At 42.9% G+C, this 19,041-nt stretch overlaps 2 long non-coding RNA genes across 2 annotated transcripts; both read right to left on the bottom strand.

The window, feature by feature from the left end:
* Positions 1–5,517: 5,517 nt before the first annotated feature.
* LOC116111256 lies at positions 5,518–6,687 on the bottom strand. Its single transcript, XR_004125033.1, has 3 exons — positions 6,573–6,687; positions 5,681–5,712; positions 5,518–5,571 (listed from the first exon to the last, which is right to left on the bottom strand). It is a non-coding gene; the product is annotated as an uncharacterized LOC116111256 (long non-coding RNA).
* Positions 6,688–7,971: 1,284 nt separating this feature from the next.
* On the bottom strand, positions 7,972–19,041 carry LOC116111255. The gene is made up of 3 exons (XR_004125032.1): positions 18,679–19,041; positions 18,508–18,572; positions 7,972–7,999 (listed from the first exon to the last, which is right to left on the bottom strand). It is a non-coding gene; the product is annotated as an uncharacterized LOC116111255 (long non-coding RNA).

The raw sequence follows: 19,041 nt of genomic DNA on the forward strand, positions 1-19,041 counted from the left end.
CTGACCACTAAAATTGTTGATGAAGATCTAGATCGGTTAATTTACTAAGTTGCCAAAAACATCTAGAATCTGTTTGCAAAATTGTTGTAACTGAGATATAAACTTCTGAGCTGACTGAGTTTAGATAATGACATTACAACTTCGCCTGTAAAATATTGCCTGCCAAATCCAAAGAAGTGATATTCGTGCAATTCCAAAGTGATGTTGAATTGAACCTGTGAATCCAATCGAACGAAGACCCAATACTCAAGTATCTAAGATTGGCCAATTTTGTTAGGCAATTTTCTAGAGAAACTTGTGAAAGAGAGATCCAATACATTCAAGTATATAAGATCGCTGATGCGTCAGGTAATTGCCTGAGAAATTGTCATAGAGAGATCAAAAAATCTAAGGGAACTGCTCCAGTTAGAGTTTGGTAAATTACCTCTAAGATCTCATGTCCAGTGAAACTCAACTTCTGGAGGAATGGAAGGCGGAAACATCATTTGCAACCTGCCTTGAAGACCAGTACCGCCAACTAAAGAATATCAAAATAGAAACAGTTCAGCAAGGCCAGGTGCAACTGAAGACAAATCCACACCATTAGATGAAGATATCTTAATTTTGTAGATTCGTAAGTGCTTATTAAAACATGTTGGCTTAATTCAGGTAACCAAAGGGCAAAAGTAGCACCAGAGAGGTCAAGCGCAACAAGTTTAGATGGGTGAAAGATTTCGTTGGAACTATGCCATGGAATTCGGAGAAAGAAAGTTTAAGATGTGTAATTTTGTGAATTGACCAAACTTGGATGAGATTGTGGATTCACTGAAATCATTACAAGCAAGCTTGAGCTTCTAGAGTTGTGAAGGAGGAAGAGACTACTATTGTCTTTGATAGTGCCATGGATCAAACTAAGAAAGTTCAAGGCCAATGCCATGACCTATGTAGCTATCACAAGTGACCCCATCCCATAAGTAGCAATCACTTCCCTCTTTCCAAGAATCTGTCTTAGATAATTATTTCTTTGCAAGGATAGGAAGAAGACTATCAATTTTAAGGTCTTGAAATGGAGTAAGGCAAAGCTTTGTTCAGGGAGCAAAGTTTGATTGAACGAGAAGAGAGTTATAAGGAGATGAGCAATGGCTTGAAAACTCAAGTCCAGCAGGAGAGGCAGGGGAGTAGAGAGTGCCATGTAGTCTCCACTTGTTTTTCACAGGAAACAGAAGAATTGCATAAATGGATGAGAAAGATGAGAAATGAAGATGAAATGTCTATGTATATATAGATAAATAAAAAGAGAAAAATGTAACCAGATTGTTCAACACAATTAGTACATGGACGTAGAATTTTATTATGATGACTTTGAATTAGATGATTCATATATCTGATTGGCATAAATTGGAAACAAAATTCAAACTGGATTCGCTATTGTAAAGAGACATCTGTCATACCACCAGTCTTGGTCATGCATGGATGTCTACCCCATCAAGTCTTTGGTCAAGCACTAACCGAGGCCTACTGGATTTAGTCCTGACCATCCAAGCTCTTTTTCTACGTTCTATAAGAAAAACCACAAATGTCTTACATGGATTGGATTCAGGAGCTAACAGTAATGTTAAGGTTGGCAAAATTCTCCCTCAAAACAATGTAAGGAAATTTCTTGATAAATTTCATCAGCAGAGAATTTCTATCAAAAATGGATGCACCTGCTATTGCAACGGAGTGGCTTATGAGTATTCAAATAATGATGGAGTATTATCTGTAAGGTTATTGCGAGATAAGATTTAGGATATACAATTCTGCCACAATTTTGATTCTATTTGGGTAATTTGGCCAAAAATTTTTTGTTGCTAGAAATGTCCAAAATTTGCAAATTTTTGGCATGCCTTAAGAAACTCGGAATTGAGCTAAGTTAGAGAAAGGGTCTATTGACTGCAAAGACGATAGCGTAACAAACCAATCTGATATCCTACCATTAAAATTATCAAATAATTGAATTTAGTTAGATCTGAAAGGCCACTTGTATCATTCGAACATAAACAGTTTTGAAAAGGTTGATATATATATGGTTATTGTTATTTCTTGAAATCAGTGGCCATTCCTGATTTTATAGATCTTTCTATATTTCCCCTGTTTGCAACTATTTTCTGAGTCATAGATCATACTCCTGTGACTGCAACTTCATTAAAATTTCAAGTTAATCTGTTGCCTGATCTGACTATTGACATTAAATTATAAGCCATCTTAATCGTAACAAAGGTAACTGATGGATGTTATGGCCTCTGCATTGCTAGAAACCGAGCATTCTGTCACAAGAGAATGATATTATGCTTTTATTTGCATATGCAAGAAGGGAATTCTGTCAGAAGAGTCTTCTAATCTAACAGAAATATCAAATTTTCAACTTCTATAAACTGAAATTCTAAAAATTTTAGAGAGTGTTATGGAATTGTAACTCATAATTATTCAACCTCAATTCAAACTTTAATTTGAAAATTTTAACTCTTAAAATCAAGTTTAAGATACATGTGTTAGGTTCTTTTGCTCTCTCTCGACGCTGCCCTGCAATCAAACTCTCTAGAATCAAGAAAAATGGAGATCAAAGTTTAAATATGGAATCTTATCATAACTAGAGTGAAGTGAGGCTGCTGGAGATATATCTTCTGTAGGAATTTATGAAGTTTAATTTTCTTTAGTTTAAATTTATTTTCTCATGCATTTTGAAAATTATAGCTTATTAATTGGCTGATGCAGTGGAAAAAAGGCTATATGACTTCCCTAGTGATTTAACCACCATGTAGGAAGCTTGGTCTACTACACCAGAAAACAACAATGTCCAAATTTCCAATCTCACATTCTCTGGAATATTTGTTTATTTTTATACAGAAAAATAATTTTGTAATTTTTTCTGCTGAAATTAATGACAACGTAATTTATGTATCTAAAGAGACTTGAGTTTGACTAATTCCCATCTAAGTACATTTGAGACCATAAATTAAATATTCGCAAAAACAATTCTACCTAAATCAACCATTTCATAATCAATTCAAAGAAAATTACAAGTTGCACAAGACTGACTAACTATGCCAGAATAATTTCTACTTTAAGAAAGTAGCCGTGGAAATTAATATATGACAATTTTCGATACTAAATTACATGTGTTAAATTACATGAATTCCACTCTGTCTAGTCTCATTTCAATTTTGGTACTAAATTTTGCATTATTCGAACATGAACAGTTTGACAATTTAACATCACTTGCACTGTAAAGTTGAAATTGTCATTTTTGGTGCTAAAATGGTCTCCAATTTACACAAAAGTCTTGATCATATGTTTTTCATTTTCCACATGCCTTCGATTAAAGTTAAAAAGCAGAAATACATATATTTTATGCGCCGTGTAGAATAAGCAAGTTTGAAATAGAAAATCACAAATTACCATGCATGGAAAAAAGAAAACATGTAACGTACTGTCTAAGTCATATTCGAGATAATTTGATCAATTTCCAATATGAATTTACATGGATAAGCTTCAAAATATCTTATTACATGTGTATTTTAACTCAGGCATGGTCAAGACCTACTCTTCTATTACAATTTTATTTATTGACAATCAATCACAAATTTTGTACATCTAATAATATATAGATCTTTTGATTTGACAATCATACAATCCTTTTAGCTCATGCAGTGAGGAAGGGGGTAGAGGATTGATTATTTCAATCATTATTCAGCACTAATGTCTATTTTCCAATAATTTAATGTGTCTATTTTCCAACACTCACATTATTATAATATTTAATATAAAGATTGTTCCATATGAAGAAAAAAATACACTTTAAAATGCTTATTCTATTTTTTTTCTCTTCATTTCGGTAAGTCATCATAGGAAAAGAAAAAATAGATATTTATAGCTAGAACTCACTTTCTTGGTTGATAAGTTGTCTAAAACTAGAATATATATATAGGTTCATATTTAATACAATTTGGAAAGTTTTGTATTACTATAATTGCTCACTTTCCTAGTTTCTTGACTATAATCTCTAGTCGTGATGCTTTATCCATTCCACTTTCTCCAGATTGGAGATGTTTATGAATATAATTTGTGAAAGGCAAATAAATCTTATTATTGTAACCATTTGGCCAAACTATTGTGACTGAATGAATGAGATAGATTTTTGCTTGAAATGAGAAAGTTACTGTGTTCTTAGATGTAACAAAGATTTAGACATGACAGGGCTCATGCAATGCCTAACTAAAATTGCTCAAAATAAATATTCAAATCAAACCAGTATCATTCATAGTTTGCTCTCAAATTATTATGATATCAGTAAAATTCTAAGCACATTAAATCCGAATTCATAAAGATCCGTAGAGAGCTTCTTGTGTTCTATTGTTCTGCAACATTCCCCTAAATAAAAGTTGGAAAATAAAAAAGGGAATAAATTAGTCTTACACCTCATAAACCAGGACTTAGTTTAAGATCAGATTCCCTATTTGGAACAAAATTATCTGTACTGAAATAAACAGGCAAGGGTTCACGCAATGGCCGACTGTTTTGCGCCATTATTATTATTATTTTTCTCACAATGGTAGCTAACCACACTATTATCTAGCTTCGGTTCACCAACAATCATGCGTTGAAGGCCTGAGCCGTTCTTGTGGGGATTTAATTGGATGCTAACAAATCCTAAATCCCTATGAAAATGAATAAAACGAACAATAACAAATAAATAACTACACACAAACACAAGATTTATAGTGGTTTACTCTCTGTATGAGAGCTACGTCCACTTTGTTACAGAATTTCACTATGAAGAAACAAAAATTACAAAAGTCTTTCACAAGCCTCACAAATCGACACTCTGCTAAACCTCTTTTTGGTGGCTCTACACTTTTAATCCTGGTATTTTCTTTTCTTTTTGGTATAAATATAATATTCCAATAATCCAAACCAAAATGCAGTAAGTACCAAGTTAATTTTACTTTGCCAAATTGTGGGAAACCAGGGCTCACCATATACCAAGTTAACGCTCTCTCCCGATTCTTCAATTCCATGGAATCAAATCCCTAGAGTCTGCAAATGGAAAATAACAGGAGTGAGTTCGCAATAGAGTAGCTAAATTAATTTCAAACTATTGACCACATACGTCAACACTAACACAAGTTTGCATTTGATGATAACAAACATTCCTCTACAATTTTGAAACAATACTTACACTGGAGAACTTGTAAGAACTATTCTTTTCTTCCACATTATCTCTGTTTGGCCTTCTCCCCTTTTGACGGTGTCCTCCTTCAACGATCCTTACAAGCCACCGAGCTTCCTGTTGAAACACAACATATCCTATGATCATTCCAAACACCATTCCACATCCATAGCCTATCAACATCAATTTCCAATCAAATCCATTTGTATGAGTGTATCATCTTACAATTTTGAGGTTGGTTGTATTTGTCTCATCTCTTCTATATTCTTTTGACAGTGGAAATCCGCACAACCCAAGTTTCCGGTGTATAAAGTATTTCTGAAGGTATCAAGCACACTGCCTATGGAATGGGCCCCATGAGTTGGTTTTGAACAAGTCTAGCACTATGAGAAAATTTAAAGTTGCCAACCGTCATAGAATTTTTCTAACAAGCTATAACTTTCATAAAACTTAAAAGTTCACAATAGAAAGAACAAACATATGAATTTTCACCTTGGTGATAGTCTGATGGATGTTGCGGCCCCCTGCATAGCAAAGAACAGGGCATCGTTACAAGAGAAGAGCATTGTGCTTTTATTTGCTTATCCTTAATTATAGGCGAACTATTTTATAAGAATCAGTTGTTTTATCTTTAAACCCCTATTTCTATGATAAAAACTAAATTTACAGAAGCAATTGCCTTCGTCCGAATAAATGGTCCTTAATGGAGAAAAAATAGGCTATATTATAGCAATTTTAATTCATTAATTATTAAATTCTCATATTACAAAATTTGAGTGCTTCTCCATCACACGAATCTAAACAGAGAATGCTGATGAATGTAAAAGAAATGTGTTTGTTTTGAAGATGGCAAATTAAATTACTCATGGCATGGTTCATGACTTAATATTGTTATAATAAAGCAGTTAATAATCTGGCTTGTTATTAAACTGAAGTTACGCGCATTGAAAACAGGCAAAGCCCAAGAGCTAGATGCCCCATAAATTATATTTTGAATAAATCACAACTTACAACATTTGTAAATTTGTAAATGCATTATAATATTCCCAGTTGTATTGTACTTACCTAAACAATTATTACTCAAAATTTTAATTTTGTAAATTTGTAACAACTATAGTTGATTCTTTGGTACTGTAACAAGTTGTGTATCATAGTGTATTTTTAAAATACAAAAATGCATCAAAAACAACTATAATATTATGATTAATAAATTTAATGAATATTAAAGATCTAATAGATCATATTCCTGGTACGGCTATGGTGGGAGTAGGCCAGATGAGAAGTAAGAATGTAAAGGTTCTAGAAATGATCCCTGAGAACTTATAACCACAACTTAATGTGATAGAGCTTCCACAGTAAGTAGCACAAAGGATCAAGACCATACCTCGAGTTTGTAGATCAGATGCTTTTCCTTCAATTCTGGGCGGTCAGATCCAGATTCATAATGTTCTTCGTTTTCTTCCTGGTTTTCCTTTTCAAGACCACTTTCACACTCTCACGTCCTTGGATGTATCCAAGGCCTCACATATAAAACCTGATACCCGCTCATACTGATGACCCTATAAAATAATAGGAAAGAAAAGGTAACTAAATATGTGAAATTAAGCAATCATGGACACTTAAAACACATATAATCAGTCTTTCTTCAGTTGAAGCATAAGATAGAAGCCCTAATATGCATGACAAGACTGTTGCAATATAGCTTTTACCCATTGCAGACAATGCATAACTGAGCAGTTAAATAGTCCCAAGATCATCCACAAATCTGGTAAAAATATCAAGTATATATTGTGCTTAATCAAATTCTTTTCAGTCATAATGAAATATTACTAAACTATCATAATAATGACACTTTTGCCTTTATCTGTGCTGGTCTCATCCCCTCCCCACACACCTAACCACCACCCCCCCACACCCCCCCCCCCCCCCCCCCCCCCCCCCCCCCCCGGCGATAGGGATAAAGGGTGTTTCTCATAAAGTTCTATCCATCAACATGTCTCTACTATGAAAGGGAATTGAATATACTTCACAATTATAAATGTGACAAGGTAATCCTGCCCCGGTAAGTACTTCACATGCTAGCTAATAAATACGCATTTTAACATAAACATCACAGTGGCAGTAACAACAGCATGAACATGCATTACTAGAAGAACATCATACCTCTGGCATTGATATTTAAGTCTTTAGAAAGCTTATCAATACATGTATTAGCATCCACATCATATATTCCCTCTGCTCGCATCACATCATATATTCCCTCTACTCGCATCACACATTTAGCAATGCTAGTACAAAGACAAAATTAGCAGTCATATTTCTTTTGAATCATTTTCGTCAAAGATTTCACCAACAAATTCTTAGTTTGGTTCACAACCTGCTTCATCCAGAGAAAAAAAAAAAAAAAAAAAGAATTAGGCCATCAAAGCTGAGGGTCAAAGGTAGTTATTGAGTTACCCAAGCACCCTTTAACATCAAATGTTTATGAAAAACTAGTTCAATAGTTTGATTCAGACATGAGTGTGTATATACCCCCAGCTTCCACCATACTCTTTAAACACAGCCATATGAAGTTATGATGTGGAGATACAAAAGTTTTAAAAAAAAATAGCAATGATTATCTTTCACCAAAAAAATAAAGATCAGGAGAAGACATACATTCTTCCTTTCAGACCAAGAGCTTTTAGCATTCCATTGTAGATATGTAACACCTCTTCCACGGGTAAGTACCAGAAAGCCATGCCATTGGCCTGACCAGAAGCATTGCAAAGTCAAATAGCTAAACAGTAACATCAGCAAAGCATGGAAAACCTACAGAACGACATTAAGCATGAGGTTGGGGAAAAAACAAGTGAAGCCAAATCTATTAAGAAAAATAGAGAAGCCCTTATTTAGATTGATGAAAATGAATATGTAATTTTTAAACTACCACAAACCTAGCAACCTCTGTGGCATTATGAACAGCAATACTTTTTGGAGTAATTTTAGTGAGAAGTAATATGGACACCTAATATCATTCAGGAAATGGAAAACTGGTTAAGCAATGAAATAAGTTGTTATGCCCAGGAAAATGAAGGGCTACGTGGGAAAGTCACGTGAGAGTGACCTACTCCCGTCAGAGCAACGCGAACACGTCAGACCTGCCAAGTGATATGGAGCCCACACGCGTCTTTTTTTCTGCAACAAGTCGTGCGATGTCAGCTTGGAAAAGGAAATGGGACGTAAAGCCGGATTACATCCTGACAATCACCACCAACCATGGATTTAGTGATGATTAACGCTTTAGTCTGATATAAAAGAAGAAGACCCCTTCATTAGGGGGATTCGGCCATCTTTCATAAACAAAAGAAATCTCTGTCTCCTGTAATCATTTTTGACTTTTTCGCCTTATGTAAGTCAGCTCGCGACCGCGACCTGACACCCACTAATATCAATACAAATCAGTGGACGTAGGACTTGCTACCTTATCATCCGAACCACTTAAAAAACTCCCTTTACATTTATTTCGCTTTTATATATCTATTTTTCATGTGTATTGAACAGCCAATCAATGTTATACACGTGAGAATTCGTTGGTGCTTAAACTGAGCATCAACAGTTTGGCGCTGGAAGGAGGGCTGATTTAGTGTCTACCCTTCATCAGGAGAATCTTTGACCTACTGGTCTTACAGCTACAATGGCTCGCCAATCTGAACCTGAGCAGGGGAACCAGCATGCTGAAGGAGTCCCCCTGGCCCAGAGGGACACCCCTTCCAACATACCTCTAATTTTGCAAAATGCTGCTGGGGTATCCCCGCAATTGGACCCTGCCATCAGAAGCTACCTGGAGAGGTTCGATAATACTCTCCAGACGGTCAACCAGAGGTTGGACCGTCTGGACTAAGGCATGTCATCTACGATAGCTGGAGCGGTACAACCGCCAAAAACACCTGCAGGTCGCGCAAAAGCGTGGCAAAGGGCAATAGCCCGTGCCGCGAGCACTGCAACGCGTAAGCGTAAGGGTAAACAAGTGGCAAAAAATAAGCCTACGGGCTCCCAAGGGCCGGCGAATACCAAAGGTTCCCTAAGCAGGGTATCAGCAAAGCTGAGACTTGGCGAAAGAGTGGACCCCGAGCTGTCCCATGCCGCGATGCAGGCAAACCCAAGCAAAAATGCTAGACATGATGGTCCCGATCACCAATAGCAGAACGATCCCGATCGTTATGCAGGAGGCCCTCACACCTCGCGGGGCGGTTCGTACCACCGCGAGGGTCGTGAAAGTGCCCCTCACAACCCATCATCTTCACACGCCTTTAGTCAGCGTGTGTCAAGTACGGCCGGAAATGCCGGTCGACGCGAGGAGGAATCTGATCTCCGGATTGTCCTGAACCGCAACCGAGAAGGGAGGGCTCGCACGGGTGAAAACAACCCCAAATTGGCTCCATTACCGCAAATTGAGGAGCTGCAACGAGCTCTGGACAGGTTAAGGGAGCAACAGAACGAATAGGCACAGGTCGCCTCTACATCCCCATTTTCTCTGGAAGTGCTAGCTGCCCCACTTCCACCAGGGTTCAGAATGCCGGATATGCGACCGTTTGATGGAAACTATGATCCACAGGATCATTTGTATGAGTTCAACGACCTGATGGAGCTCCACTAGGTTTCGGACCTTGCGAAGTGCCGTTGTTTGGCTGTGACGCTGACATCTCACGCCAAACGGTGGTTAAGGTCGCTCCCAGCGGGATCGATCAGTTCGTGGCCTCAGATGAGCATGACGTTCTTGCGGCATTTCCAAGCCAACCGAAAATTTTCAATGCCTTTGAGCTACCTCAGCAACATAAGGCAAGAAAGAGACGAATCCCTGCAGTCCTATGTTGACCGCTTCCACAAGGAACTTAACAAGGTGGCTCATGCCCCAGAAGAGTCCATCCGAACTCTTATAATAGCCAGAGTTCGCCCGCAAACCGACCTGTGGAAGGAGCTGCAGGCTGAGGATGATGTTTCCCTCACCAGATTCTACAACCTGGCTGAAAAGTATCTCCGAATAGAGAATTCATTGGCGGCACTTCGCTGTCATGATCACGGCAACACCAGCAGTGTGTCAGGTCAGGGAGACAACAGGCGAGTTGATCGCAAAGGAGATAATGACGATCAGCAAAAAGGGAAAAAACCTTGCTACGAGCAGAAAAAATCCTATGCTCCCATTCCTCGTCACGACCGCGACAGGGCCCAATACATTCCGCTGAATGTGTCCATATCTGCGATCCTCGACAAATCCGAGGAAGCCAGTCTGCTCGGTGAGCCAGAACCCATGAAAACTCCTGCAACGGCTAGAAACAGCAAGAAATACTGTAGTTACCATCGGGATAACGGGTATCACACTAACGAATGCCGAGCTCTAAAGCAGGCTATTAAAGAGCTTATCAAGAAGAGACACTTCAAAGAGTACATTGACGACTCCCCAAAAGAAAACCAGGGGGAGCGAAAGAACAAGCGCCATGATCGCAGCGGGTACAGCAGTGTGAACCTAATTTTTGGAGGTTCGTACCTTGCTGGAAACACGCGAGGGGCGCAGGACAGGTATGCTCGGGAAGCACATCATGACCTGATCAGGGTCATGAGCACATCGCAGCGACCTTAGAAAACCAGGAAGGAAGAACCAATCACCTTCTACGAGAAGGAGGCAGCTCGCTTGCACCACCAGCACGAGGATGCTCTGGTAATCACACCCCTGATAGGGTGTCATAATATCTGCAGAATGCTTGTGGACAACGAAAGCGCTGTGAACATTCTGTTCAAGTCCGCTTTTGATAGAATGAACCTGGTCGAGGCTGACCTGAAGCCAGCCTCGATGCCTCTATACGGTTTTACAAGGGATCACCTGATCCCCAGCGGAACAATCCAGCTCCCGGTCACGCTCGGTGACTACGACGAGGTGACTAGGGTTACTGAATTCTTGGTCGTGGACTGCCCGTCGGCCTTCAATGGAATCCTAGGGCGACCTCTACTGAGAACCTTCAAGGCAGTTACTTCTATTTATCATCTTAAGCTGAAGTTCCCCACTCCGTCAGGGATCAGGGAGGTAAGCGGGTCACAAAGCGCATCACGCGAATGCTATGTAAAAGCGGTTCAAATGGCCGACAAGGGGAAGGGCATTTCGCGAAGCGCGCCCCGTCAGGCTATGGCGATCAGCCGGATCGAGCCACAGCCTGGTCCGACGGAAGATAATATAGACCCACGGATTCAGAAAATCCCCTCGAGCAACCCGGTTGAGGATTTGTCCGAAGTATCGGTTGATCCAAAAGAGCCGAGCCGAATGCTGAAGATCGGGAGCTGTCTCAACCCTCAGCTCGCTTTTGAGCTGGTAAACTTCTTGAAGGAGAACATTGATATGTTCGCCTGGTCACATGCAGATATGGTCGGGATCAGCCCGGACGTTATTTGCCATTCGCTGAACGTCAGCAGTGAAGCTAAGCTAGTTCGCCAAAAGAGAAGGGCGATGGATCTGGAGCGGTACGCCGCATTAAAATCAGAAGTGGTGAACCTTCTCCGGAATGGATCAGTTCGCGAGGCTCTCTACCCGACCTGGGTCGCCAACCCGGTCCTGGTAAAGAAGCCAAATGGCAAGTGGCGAACCTGCGTAGACTTCAGCGACCTGAACAAAGCTTGCCCAAAAGATAGTTTACCCCTGCCAAGAATTGACCAGCTCGTTGATGCCACCTCGGGACACGAGCTGTTAAGCTTCATGGATGCATACTCGGGATACAATCAAATCTCGATGTATAAGCCAGATGAGGACCATACGACCTTCATTACGGATCGGGGGCTATACTGCTACAAAGTGATGCCCTTCGGCCTCAAGAACGTGGGTGCGACCTATCAGAGGCTGGTCAACCGAATGTTCTCCGACCAGATCGGGAGGACAATGGAGGTCTATGTGGACGACATGCTGGTCAAGACCCAGGATGCCTCAGAACATATTAAGCATCTCGCTGAGATGTTTGACATACTCCGGCTCTACGGAATGAAGCTGAACCTTCTCAAATGTTCATTCGGGGTATCATCAGGAAAATTCCTAGGGTACATGGTCAATCAGCGGGGCATAGAAGTAAACCCCGAAAAGATTCAAGCTCTGCTCGATATGGAGAGCCCGATCAGCAAAAAGCAGGTCATGAGTCTGAACGGGCGAATAGCGGCACTTAGTCGCTTCATATCAAGGCTAACAGACCGTTGTTTACCATTCTTCAATATTCTGAAGGCCAATAAGAAATTCGAGTGGACTTCCGAATGCGAGCAGGCTTTCCAGAGTATAAAAGAGCATCTTGGGAAACCACCGCTCCTCTCTAAACCTCTTCCACAAGAAATCCTGCTCATCTACCTGTCTGTGTCTCAGTTCGCGGTCAGTGCAGCTTTAACCCGGGAAGAGGAAAAAGCTCAGTGGCTAGTGTATTATGCAAGTAAGCGTCTATCGGATACCGAGATGCGGTATCCGAAAATGGAGCGATTAGCTTTCGCCCTACTGATCGCGTCCAGAAAGCTACGACCTTACTTCCATGCCCATACGATCAATGTAATGACAAATTACCCCCTCAGGTAGGTCCTCCAGAAACCAGAGGCCTCAGGGAAACTGCTCAAATGGGCCATGGAGCTGAGCCAGTTCGACCTAAAGTATACGCCCAGGTCGACCATCAAAGGGCAGGCTGTTGCAGACTTCATCTCGGATTTCTCCTATCTCCCAAGCGAGCAGTAGTCTAGCAAAGTCGGGCAAGAAACTATTCGGGACCTATCGACCTGGAGCCTCTACGTCAACGGGTCATCAAACAGGAAAAGAGCCAGTGCCGGTCTTCTCCTGGTGAGCCTCGAGGGGATCCGAATTCATGGAATTTTCTGGTTCGGGTTTAAGGCGACCAACAATGAGTCTGAATATGAAGCTCTGCTTGCCGGGTTGCGACTCGTCAAAGAGATGGGTGCAACCGTGTTCAGTATTTACAGCGACTCCATGCTGGTCGTCAACCAGATTCTAGGAGAATACCAGGCCAAGGAAGAGAACATGGTCCGCTACCTGAAAGAAGCTAAGGTCTCTTTGGGGTCGTTTAGGCACTTTGAAATCTCTTAGATCCCCAGGGAAAGCAACTCTATAGCGGACGCCTTGGCAAAGATAGCCTCATCATTAGATTCTGAGGCCCCTGATAGCATTCCTGTTCGTTTTGTCGATGCTCCGACTATCAGCTCGACCGAACAGGCCATGAACGTGGTTCAGCCAGACTCCTGGATGACTCCCATTGTACAGTACCTCAAGGATGGGACCTTGCCTAGCGACAAGGTCAAGGCAAGGATCCTGCGGGTAAGGTCTGCTCGTTTCACACTCATCGGGGATCAGCTGTATAGGAGAGGATTCAGTACCCCTATCCTCCGATGTGTAACCAGTGAAGAAGCAGACTACATCATGAGAGAAATTCATGAAGGGATCTGTGGTAACCACACAGCAGCTCGATCTCTTGCGAACAAGATTGTTCGCCAGGGATATTATTGGCCCCAAATCCAAGAAGATGCACACAACTTTGTCAAGAAGTGCGACAAATGCCAGCGGTTCGCAAACATTTCGCGAGCACCATCTCACGAGCTGGTTACTATGTCAAGCCCCTGGCCATTTTCCATATAGGGGATCGACCTTATTGGCCCCATGCCAGCTGGGAAGGGAGGGGTCAAGTACGCCGTGGTCGCGGTAGACTATTTTACAAAATGGGTCGAAGCCGAGCCTCTAGCTGCTATCACGACCAGGAAGTTAAGAGACTTCGTCTTCAAGAACATAGTGTGCCGTTACGGAATTCCTCACACCCTTATCTTAGATAATGGAAAGCAATTCGATAATGAGGAGTTCAAGCAGTTCTGCGACGAGTTGGGCATCCATAAAAAATTTGCCTTAGTCGCCAGGCCGCAGGCGAATGGCCAAGTTGAAGCAGTCAATAAGACCATCAAGCACACTCTGAAGGCCAAGCTCGGGGCAGCCAAGGGAAATTGGGCTGACGACCTCCCCGAAGTTTTATAGGCGTACAGGACAACTCCAAGGACCTCTACCTCGGAAACCCCATTTTCGCTGGCCTATGGCTGTGAAGCGATGATCTCTGTAGAGGTCGGGACCGGTTCTCTTCGGAGGGACCTGTACAATGAGGACGACAACGAAGCCCTTCTGAGAGCAAGTTTGGATCTAATTGAATAGCGTCGTAGCAAGGCTTCGCTAAGGATAGCAGCCTACCAGCAGCGAGCAAAAAGGTTCTTCGACTCAAAGGTCTAGCGAAGAGACTTCCAGGTCGGAGATTTGGTGCTAAAGGAAGTTCTCCTCGGGACCAGAAAGCCAAGTGCGGGGGTAGTAGGGCCCAACTAGGAAGGTCCGTACCGGATCGACAAAGTGATCAGACCGGGGACCTACCATCTCAAAAGATTGAACGGCTCCAAGGTACCCCGAGCTTGGAACGCCTAGCACCTTCGGCCATACTATCAGTAATCCCAAACTCAGCTCAGTTTTTGTTAATTTCTTTTTCAAGTATTACACTGTTTGCTTAAAACAGTTCGAATGTGTTCTGTTCGCATGTAAGAATTTATATGTAATCGCTTATGTAAATCACAATTGTAAACAGTGCATATTTATAAAAAAGCAAACTTCAATTGTAAAGAAAATGTCATGTACAAAAAGTCTAGACTCGGGTACAACGGGAACGACTCTCTAACACTACGGCTGGTCGGGAAAATCCTTTGAGCTGGAGCCACCTGCTTGGTCGGGTCCCTGGGCGGTCGCGGCAGCCTGGTCCTCCTCGGCCATGAGCCGCAAGGTCACCTGCCAGAGCTCTGGGAGATCGGAGAAGTCCAAATCAAGGTTCCTTGCACGCAGGGTGTAGATGGACCCGATCGCCCAGTCCGCGGCCTTCTCCTCCATCTCCCTAGACTGATTCTGCATTTCCGCAGTCAGTGCAGCGACCCTCTCCCGACTCTCCTGAAGCTCGGCCTCAAGGGTTAGCCTTTCTTGTTCGAAGGCCCCTTTATCTTCTTCAGCTAGCTGAGCCCGTTCGAAAGTCGCCCGCATTTCCTGGTCCTTTTCGTCGACCTCCTTGGTGAGCCAGGCGGTTGTCCTTTGAAGCTCTTTAATCTCCTCCGCACGTCAGTTGAGCTCAGCCTTTTGGAAATCCACTGATTGCAAGGCGGCATCCTTTTGGTGCAGATATCTGTCCGCCGTTTTGAATGCTTGTGCTCTTTCAGCTTCGACACCAAGCTCTGCTTAAGCTTCGCGACCTCCTCTTCCAGGTCGCTTGTCCCCTTCGCGTCCCCCAGCCGCGTCTTCTCCATGGACATCCTCATCGCAAGCAATCCCTGTGAGCAGAGTACGAGTTAGAAATAGACCGGATTGAAATTTCAAGTACGGCTAGCCTTACCTTGCTCAGATGTTGAAACGACGTAGCCAGCAGGTCGTCGCCCGTGTCCGCAAATTCATCGTACGACTCTGATAGCTCACAATCGAGCAGGCCATATACGATGGGCTGAAGGTACTCGGGTAGACTCCCCAACGAGTCTAGAACAGGTGCGTCCTTCACCTTGTCGCTTGCACCTGCCTCGCTCATGGGCTCCTTGCCCGACCTCCGGGATCCCTGGCGTGACCTTAGAGGCTCTCCCTCTGATTCAGTCTCCGACTCGTCAGGCTGAATCTGCTTTCTCTTCTTTGACCTCTGGGCCAGAGCCTTCCGCTTGGGGCGAATAGTCGGTGCCTGAGCGACTTGTTCTGCCCTGGTTGCCCCTTGCGCAGCAGGGCGGGGCTGGGAAGCTGGGACTGTTCGCACCGGCTGTGCTGAGACAGTACGAGCAGCATCAGCCTCCCTCTCGATCCTTGATCGAGGAAAGACAAACGGTGCTCGGCGGGACTGCCCGGACTCCTTTGGGGGCATCGTTTCTGCATTCAAGGTCGTTAGTAAACGAAATCATTCTACGACCAGAAGGGAACCAAGTGTAACTTACCTTCCGGAGGTTCTAAGGACGCCTGGTCGCTAAAAAAACCGTACTTCTGCAAGTTCGCGGTGGTCACAAGCTTCCTTGCATCACGACTATCCTCGTCTAGTACTCTGAAGGACACAAGCCTGTCCCGATCAGTGAGTAGCGACTGCTTGGTCATTCTATTAACTGTAAAAAAAAACAGGCCGTTATCGTGGATCAGGCGAGCAGATAATAGACTCAGCAAGAGAAAACCTACTTGGGATTTGAAAACGGCAATGGCAGTTGTAAAAGAAAAAGAAGAACTTCGTCTTGTAGGCTCCTGCATTGCTGGGATAGCTGTGTATCCCCGCGGCAATGGTAGGTCGCCGAGACAGGTAGTACGAGTCCTTGTCCCTACTCTTCTTAAGGTAGTAGGTGACACCGAGCTCCACCGCCGTCGGCTCTCCCAAGCCGCTCTCGCAGCACGTGATGTACATTGCGATAGCGATGACATACGCGTTTGGCGTCAATTGCATCGGTGCGATCTCGAAATAATCCAGGACCGACCTGATGAAAGGATGGAAGGGAATCCTCCCTCCACCCTTGAAGATCTCCTCAGAGATCGCGGCAAGGCCATCGGCCGGGCGTCGTGATGACCTGGTGTGGTCGAGGAACACCTCCGCGCGGATATCGTACTGCGTCTTTATTCTATTAAACTCCTTGGAAGTGAGAACCGAGTAGACCTCAAGGGTTGCATCCTCGGGGACTTCCCGCGAGGACGAGCTGGCTCCTTCCTCAGGTCTGGATGTTGACGGTTCCATCCCAGTCTGCAACATCGACAGACATGGTCATTAGGGCCTTTGTGTTCGTCCCGAGTAACGATATGGGACACCTTAAAATCTACAAGTGACTCGAGCCGCCATCCACGGCTCGAATCCAATGACGGTGTCGCGTCTCCAGTGAAACGCCGGGAAACCCAATGCCACTATTCAACCAAGCCAGTGCGAAAAAAAGAGATAAGGGAAAAGAAAAACCTTACTCTCTGAAATGGCAAGCTGAGGCCGAAACTCGTTTTGATTGCCTGCAATGCGCCGGTCGGAAGAAAATCGTCCCTGGTGCGTAAAGGTTAGTCACTTGAAGCGAAAGAAATTTTAGTGACCTCATAAGAAAAATGCAAGTTTTTATATGGATTGCGAATCGACGGTTACCACCCCTTGGAACTGAAATGATAATCCACTCTCTCTCCCTGCATTAAATGCGCCCCACGACGCATTAAATGACGCGGTAATGGTCGTCATTTCGGTTACGCTGCGCCACTACCGCTGCCAAACGGTGCCAGCTCAGCACGCGAGGCATTTAATGTGCCTGAAAAGCTTTAACACACGCAGACTGCATGACAGCATGAAACCAGGTTCATCGAATCTGTACAAGAGGAGCGCCCCCCAGATCCAGGTCGCTAAAGTGGAGATTGTCAGGTCGCTCTGATAGGAAACAGCGTGAGATCGTGTTCGCCAGATTCCTGTGCCGAGCTCATCCCATTCAGGTCGGAGCAACCAAAAGACTCCGACGTGACTTAGTTTCCAAGGTCCGACCCTCGAACCTTAAAAACTAGGGGGCTTCTGTTATGCCCAGGAAAATGAAGGGCTGACGTGGGAAAGTCACGTGAAGGGTGACCTGCTCCCGTCAGAGCAGGTCGCACACGTCAGACCTGCCAAGTGATATGGAGCCCACACGCGTCCTTTTTTCTGCAACAAGTCGTGCGATGTCAGCTTGGGAAAAGGGAAATGGGACGTAAAGCCGGATTACATCCTCACAATCACACCAAACCATGGATTTAGTGATGATTATACGCTTTAGTCTGATATAAAATGAAGAAGACCCCTTCATTAAGGGGATTCGGCCATTTTTCATACAACAAAAGAAATCCCTTTCTCCTGTAATCATTTTTGACTTTTTTGTCTTATGAAAGTCAGCTCGCGATCGCGACCTGACACCCACTCATATCAATACAAATCAGTGGACGTAGGACTTGCTACCTTAGCATCCGAACCACTTAAAAAACTCCCTTTACATTTATTTCGCTTTTATATATCTCTTTTTCATGTGTATTGAACAGCCAATCAACGTTATACACGTGAGAATTCGTTGGTGCTTAAACTGAGCATCAACAAAGGTATAGATATCATAGTGTGTATCTGCATCAGTTTTTATTCCATAGACAACATGAACTTTGTTTCAATGAGGACAAATACTCAGCTTGATGGCAACCTATATCCTGGGCAGCCATAACTTAGATGTCGACTGTAACCACTGCCTGGCATTACAATATGAGTTCATAATATATATGCATGTCCTTAAAAGATAGAGAACGTTATACTTACAGTCATTACTCCTGTTGCTGCACTGACACCAGCCTCACCAAATAAAGCTGTTGCTGCCTCTGTGACTAACTCAGTGGCTCCAATATTAGCCACACTTAATATGTAACTAGAATCTATAAAAGAACTAATTTTCAAACTCAATATGAAAAGAAAAGAATTAGTTACGCTTACATTAAGGGGGCGGGTAGAACATTGTGCCAATGAGAATAGTCATCAAAAACCGAGTAACATCACTGCAAAGCATTTTAATGACACCATTATCAGGCTCTTTTTCTGCCAGTTCCCGCACCTGATTCACAATAATATCAAATGGCCAATTAGAACAAATAAAACTATTTGAAGAGATGGCAACCATCTACTTACACCAACAAGTACCATATGATGTTTCAGTTAACATCCTTTATGCTGAAACAGGTAAGGTGGTTTATCATTCAAAGAGCTTGCGCTTATTTTATTAGTCCAGATATTCTCAGTCGGCTATCCCTCAACTACAGCCAACTAAAACCCAAAAAAACAAAGAAAAAGCATTCACAA

Source organism: Pistacia vera, unplaced genomic scaffold, assembly GCF_008641045.1.
Source record: "Pistacia vera cultivar Batoury unplaced genomic scaffold, PisVer_v2 Contig630, whole genome shotgun sequence".
Classification (NCBI taxonomy): domain Eukaryota; kingdom Viridiplantae; phylum Streptophyta; class Magnoliopsida; order Sapindales; family Anacardiaceae; genus Pistacia; species Pistacia vera.